Genomic DNA, 6,926 nt, shown 5'->3' with positions numbered 1-6,926 from the left:
ACATTGAAAATCTTTTTATCCCATATCCTCATAATAATATTATATTAGTATAAAATCAAAGAAAAAGCGAAACAATGAGAACTATATAGGTACATATCTATTTTTATTATTACAAATCTTTTATTACATGTCGACAGTACAACATATTCGGACAAGACGAAGGGTCTATTACCGCACATTTCTATTACTGCAAATCTCATATTGCATCTCGATAACGCATAAAATCGGGCAAGAATGAAAAGAAAAAAGAGAGAGGCGGAGCGCGAGGATGAGAATCCCTGCGGCGCGTCCGGCGGGAATTTTCCGTCGGCGCGCCAACGACGGTTGGCGGCCCTGTCGCCTCGCGGGGCAAGGCTCCACGGGCGACGGCTGCTCAGTTAGGGATCTCGGTTGCATCGTGTCGGTTCGCAGGCCTACGCGCGATCGCAAGCGTACGAGGGAGAGTCAAAGCGCGCTCACACCCGCCGCGCTCCCTCTCTCTCTCCTCCTCTGTCTCTGTCTAGTCTCTCTCTCTCTCTCTCTCACTCTCTCTCTCTCTCTCTCTCTTTCTTTCTCCCTGCGCCCTGCGCCGCCCATCGGCTCGGCTCATCGGCTGTCGCGCTGCGCCGAGGTGACTAGGGAGAGTCGTGCGGAGCGGAGTTTTCGGCGGTCGCGGACGATCGGAGGGTCACGTTCGCCTCCGCGCATCGACCGTGCAGCACACGCACACAGTGCGCGAGGAGACCCGGAGCAACCCGGAGTCGAGGGAAGGAACGAACACGACCGGAAGTAGGAAACCCGTCGTACGGCGGACGTGCGCTTTTATACCTCCCTCCTACCATCGTGCTCTCCCTGTCTCTCCCCCATCGTGCTCGCTCGTTCTCTCTCCCTTTCTCTCCGTCTCTCTCTCTCTCTCTCCCTCGCGCTCTCGCGCGTTCTCTCCTCTGTCCCGCGTCGGTTCTCTCGTCGACGGCCGTCGGGTCGCGCCGCGCTGCGCCGCACCGCGTCGTTGTCGTGCCGTGGTGTCGTGTCGCGCTCCAAGAGAGAGCCGAGAAGAGCCGTCGCTACGCGAGCCGCGCCTCCTGGACGCGCCTCGCGGCCGTCGAAAAACGCGGCCGTGTCGCCTCCCGCCCGGTGACAGTGACATGTGCGTTGCTCCAGTGCTGTGCCCCGCTGTCGTCGCCGTGGCCGTATACCGGAGCAGCCTTCTGCCCGCTCGCTGCGCTGACTGTGACCGTGACTGCTGCCGCTGCCGCTATCGCCGTGCTGCTGCCGTTAACGCCGTGCTGCTGCCGCTGCCGTCGCCGCTGCCGTCGCCGCCGCCTCGCCGGAGCCGCCGTTGCCCGTCGGCGTTGCGACGCGCCTCGTCGACGATGCCTCCGCCCGCGAGATGCTGTGAGTGATCCGAGACACGCATTTACCAGCAGCATACGATTCCTCCGAGCACCAAGAACGAGTATCCTCAGGACGAACGGCGACGATCCGTCCCTCCGCCGCGCGACTCGGAGCCGACGGCCGCCGAGCGCGCGGCTCTCCGCTCGGAGCCCTCGCCGACCGTCTTCTCGCGTCTCGAAATCCTCAAAGAAGTCGAGGCCGCAACGGGGAATCTCCGTTCAGCCCGCGCTTTTCCCCGCCTTTTTTATTTCTCTTCCTTGCTCCGGATTATTTGTGGTCGAGATCCGCGCGCTCCGCTTCTCTCTTCCCCTTCCCACCCCCCTCTTTCCCCCCCGTCGCGACCGCGCGAGATATACGCTCGCGGTGCGTGGAATAATAATTTCTCCGCCGCGCTACTGGTACGCGGAACGCGCCGTCGTACCGCTCGGCTTCCTCCTCGCCCGTTAATCCGATCCGCTGATCGGAGGATCCGAGGTCCGTGGCGCGGAACGCGAGAGCGCGGAGAAACAACGCGGGCGCGAGGGACGTTTTCGTTCCTTTTTTTGTCCGCGCGTTTTCCGCGGGAACGAAGTTCCACCCAAGTCCACAGACCCGGGGAAATCGCCGCTCTTTATCTATCGATTCCCGCGGGGCGTACGTGACCGCCGACTACGCGACGGCGGTGGCGTACGCGGTCCTGCTCGCGGCCCGACGGTCGGCGCCTCGTCGCGGCAAAAACGCGAGCGCGAACGCGAAAAGTCCCGTTCCCCGGTGGAGGTTCCCAAGAGCGATTCGTCGAATCTCTATCCCCCCGACATTTCAGATTTTCAGGCGCGAAGAAAGCGATACCCGCCGCCGGAGATATCGATTTTGGAAAAGCCCCGTCTCCCGTGCCCGTCGCTTCCCGTCAACCGGCGAGCCGATCGTGACCGCACACGGAAAGAACGGCTTCGCCGAATTAAGTGTCTAAAAATTTAGCTAGATATGTACAGATCTGAAATTAATTTTGTCGCACCGTCTCAAAATAATTATAGTAGGTCGCTGAAGTATGATGATAATGCTGTAAAAAATGTTGACGTTTTATTAGCAATCAGTTGTTCTACATTATTTTGATGGCGCAACAAAATCATTTCCAGAACTGTATCTAGCTAAATTTTTAGATACTTGCACGATCGTCTCTCTCTCTCTCTCTCTCTTTCTCTCCGTACGCCATACGTCTCCTCGAAATCTCGTCGAACCGCGCGACGCGTGCCTCGGCCACGAGATGCCTGAAACGCTCTCGCCGCGACGGAATCGCGCCTAGAGCCGACGGGCGGAATTTTCGGCGCGTCTCGCCGCCGCCGAGTCGTGGAGCACGTAAGTGTGTCGCGTAACAGTTGCCCGCGGAAGAAAACGCGGCGATCCGGGGCGAGCAGGCTGTTCCGAGACGATTGATCGTACACTAAGTGCGCAACGCGAGAGGAATCGCTCGGTAAAATCCATAATTTCTCTTTATTTCGAGAAAGAAGATGAAAACCGGTGACGACAACTTGACGAGTTTCCTCGCGGTTCCGAGAAAAAGACGCGAAAGAGAGAAAGAGAAAGAGAGAGAGAAAGACAGCGACGTTATCATCTCACGAGATAACGTCGGGACGATCGCGAGGGACTGAAAGCCCGGCGGCGTAGGACAGCTTTAGGTCCTCTATTGATTCGTTTCTACCCTACTGACTCATTTACCACAATTTCGCCCAAACAAACACGGATCCCTCTCCCCTCCCCCCTCCCGCGGCGTACTTTTCCCCCGCGACGTACGCGGAGCGTATTATTGTACTTTAAATGGCTCTTTTTCCGCGCGGCGGGGCCCCTCGGTCCTGGGTGACGGACGGTCCCTGTGCGCGAGCGGCGCTAATGAAGGGACACCAGCGGCCAGTTTTCGTCGGCGAAAGTGGAGTAAAGCTTTTCGATGGCGTTACTGCGCAGTAGGACGAGCCTGACCCCCCGAGTCGACGCTAACATGGTGGTTCTCCGCTCCGTCGTGAACCGCCTGCACGCCGCCGGCCGCCGCGCCGGCGGCTTTTCCGCCGCCTCGGGCCTTCCCAATCGGCATCTCGCGCGCGCGTTCCAGTCGCGCGGTCTCTCCCCCGGGCTTATCGATACCGACACCCGTGATTGTAATCGGTAAATACGCGAACCGAGAAATCATTACAACGCCATTTAGCACCGCGAAACTGTCTCGTAACTCGGATATCGGTCGGAACGATACGCCGCGCCGCGCCGGCTCGCTCATTGTCCGCGTTAATTAGATCGTTTCCAAGGTAAAAACTTCAACCCGGCCGCGCGCGCGCCGATCGGGAAACGTGAACAATGAGGTAAACATCGTGATCGAGCTAAGCCTGCTGTGGTTCCCCCCGTACCCCGAGGAGTTCGAAACCAGTTGGACTAATCTCGCTTCATCGAATTTTTATAAGGCGAGTCGATAACTCGGTTATCAGGGAGTTCGGTGAGTCTCAACTTCTTCCCGGAAGATTCTCCTTAATTATTTGATTAACGTAACGCTGTTTCCGCGGCTCGTTTACGTTTTTTCTTTTTTTTTTTTTTCGTAAATCACTCGTGTTAATTGCGTTACTCCGTCTTATCGTAATTCCTAATCCGCGGGATGTGTTTGACTACCGCCGAAACTGTAAGCGCGAAATCGTCAAAGTGCCGGAGTATCTCGCGCGTCTCCTCAAGTTACCAATCTTCCGCGACACTTTTCGAAAATAAATCGATATTCGGGCGCTCCATATTTTTATATTATATCTCACCGTGTCGCGCGACGCGGTTTATCTACTCACAGTTCATCCCAGCTTGCAACTTAAGCCTAGGAATTATAATTCGCGAGTTATAATTGAGCGTTATCTGGACCATTTGCGAGAGACGTGGTGTGTCGTCATAAACCGCTACGTGGAGCCTACTACGCTCCGCGCGCGATATATCGTAAAGGGTTAAAAAGCGAATCAGGACGCACGCGATGCGCGCTCGCTCCGTGAGTCCACGTATACTCGTCAACACGTTTTACACGTTATGCGCGACGTGTGCGAGGGACGGTAAACCAATCTTGCCGGCCGAGCATGGCTTCTCAAAGCCGTCTCGTTGGAAAAGGAAAAAAAAAGTAGGTTCCGCGCGCCGGCGTCGAATTCAGCTCGAAATCTTTTTCGCTTCCACGACGTTTCCACGACGCGGTAAAATTATTGCCCCTGCGTTCGAGTCCTTAATTGCGGCAAATAACATTCGCTTCATTTTAAAAATAAAACAAGGAAAAAGAGGATTTATTGAAATAGACTTTGACGTGGAGTCTAGGCGTTTTATAATAGCACTTTTCATGATTCTGTAAAAGAAAATATATTTTATGCGTGGCACGGCAAAAATAATTACATTACGCGAAAAAGCGATATGCGCCTCGTTTAACATCGACGTGACTGTTGAATTTAAGGATGTTTTACTTATAGCTATATGTAGTATAATTTTGTTTTCTTGATTAAACAGTGTAAAGCTAGTCTCAGAAATTATTCATAAACATGTTATCATTGGGACAGAAAAAGCGTAAAAATCACAATTTTTCCCATTTTTGTACTTGATATTGTTTAAATAAATCATTAAAAAATTGAAAAAAAAATATTAACAGAAAAACTTAAAAAACCGCAATTGCAATTCTCGATGTCATAGAAGTGTACCATAAAAATTTCATTCATTTTTACTGTACAGGAGCAGAGATATATATTATGTTATTTACATGGGAAGTATATCTATATATATACAATTTCTGTAACTTTTAAAGCAGATATCTCAGAAACGGGTCAGACAATCGATCGCAAATTTAACACAGGTTTTTGGGATATATAAGTGCACAATCTCTGTAAATTTCAGCTTCATCCCTCTATTTTGACATAACGGATATACATCCTTAATCCTATGCCAACTCGAATATGGCTCTCGCGTCGCGATTTTGCGATACGGAATCAGATAGCTGCATTTGGAATTACATTCATATGCCGAGTAGAAAAGAAGAAGTATTATAATCATCCTAGCAATTTGTTATAAATAAAATATGAAGCTGCGGAGTTTGGAAGAGATATGTAGATACATCAAAAGATAACGAAATGAATTAATGCGGAATTCGCGCGCAAGAAGTTCCTACATGCATTACGTTCGAAAAAGGTGCAAGAAGAGTGTTGGTTATGAAGTTTCGATCTTCCCGCAAAACCCCTCCTCCAGATAAGTCCGATAGTCGATTAAAAAACGTTATATAAATCGTCAATCGTGGAGAAACCGCGCGCGATATCGATTTTAGCGAGCTTTTCGAAAGCGTTTCGCGTGCGTTGCGCGAAGATCCTAAGCGCGCGATACGCGATCCGTGACGTCATACATCGGAATGACGTGCGGGATTGAAGTGCGAGAGCGAGCTCGCTCGCGTTGCCGGCGCGATGGGGCTCTCTGTTAGGCGTCGACGATGGAGAGGCCAGCGATGCCGACGACGTCGACGTCGACGTCGCGCCGTTGCAAGTAGGTCAACTGGACTCGTGCGCGCGGCCGAGGCGATGTTTGCGACCGCGAGACCGTTTCGCTGTTAGCGCAGCTAACAGAGACGATTTCGCCTTGGTGCATAGCGCCGCGCCGCCGCCGCGGCCGCCGCGTTTCACCGATCCGATTTGACGGAAACCCGCGTGTTCTACGACAGGTTGAGGATCAAACTCTCCGATTACGTAACGTTCCTGCCTTACCCTGTTAAATATTAAAGGATAAAATTTAAACCAATATCTCGAGTTAGATAACATTTTGTTATTTTTAATTACATTTTGTTATTTGTCATGTGCGTCGTAATTTGTTATTTTAACTACATTTAGTTAAATTAACGACATACTGAGTAGGAGCAGTGGCGATCTATAAGAATGATTAAAAATGATTCGAATCGAGTATAATTTGACACTACGGATTTAACGTGTGTGTATATCTTTTTGGCCATTAGAACGCGAGCGAAACAAAGGTACAGGCCGAGAGGCACACAAGAACGCGAATGAATTACGAACGAGTCATATTCGAGAATTTGTTTAATCTATTAAAAGCCGCACGCCAAGTTTGCATCAATCGAGATGTTTTTATTAACTGTTAAATATTAAAGGATGGAATTTAAGCCAATACCTTGAGTTAGATTATCGATAACATTCTGTTATCTTTAAGTTACCATGTTTGCCGAAATTTATTATTTTAACACAAAATAGTATTATTTTAACTCCGTTGGTTTAGTTAAATTAACGACGTATTTAAGTAGGAGTAGTGGCGACTTGTAAGAATGGTTCAAAATAACTCAAATTGAGTGTATAACTTGACACTACGAATTTAACGGTGTACACCTTTTTGGTTATTGGAGCGCAAGCGAAACAAAGGTAATATAGACGAGAGACACTGAAGAACGCGAATGAAGTACGAACGAGCCATATTCGAGAATATTTTTAATCTGTTAAAATCCCTATCTGCCAAGTTTGCATCGAGATGATTTTATTCACTGTTAAATATTAAAGAATGAAATTTAAACCAATACCTTGGATAGCATTTAA

The 6,926-nt window shown here is 50.3% G+C and overlaps 1 protein-coding gene across 2 annotated transcripts in view; it reads left to right on the top strand.

Moving 5' to 3' along the window:
- Positions 1 to 388: 388 nt before the first annotated feature.
- The window catches only part of LOC139776951 (uncharacterized), a 38,838-nt gene continuing 32,300 nt past the window's right edge, over positions 389 to 6,926 (top strand). Inside the window, exon 1 of one of the 2 annotated variants that reach the window (XM_071714023.1) lies at positions 389 to 1,374. The gene's annotated coding sequence lies outside the window, so the exon portion shown is untranslated. Of the gene's footprint in view, positions 1,375 to 3,606; positions 3,833 to 6,926 lie in introns of those variants that run through there. The other variant, XM_071714025.1, reaches the window with a different exon arrangement.

Source organism: Temnothorax nylanderi, unplaced genomic scaffold (genome assembly GCF_030848795.1).
Source record: "Temnothorax nylanderi isolate EJ_2023f unplaced genomic scaffold, tnyl_v1.0 TNYL_tig0133_pilon, whole genome shotgun sequence".
In the NCBI taxonomy this organism is placed as follows: domain Eukaryota; kingdom Metazoa; phylum Arthropoda; class Insecta; order Hymenoptera; family Formicidae; genus Temnothorax; species Temnothorax nylanderi.
The sequence above is the reverse complement of the archived record's forward strand: the minus strand, read 5'-3'. Positions and strand labels throughout refer to the sequence as shown.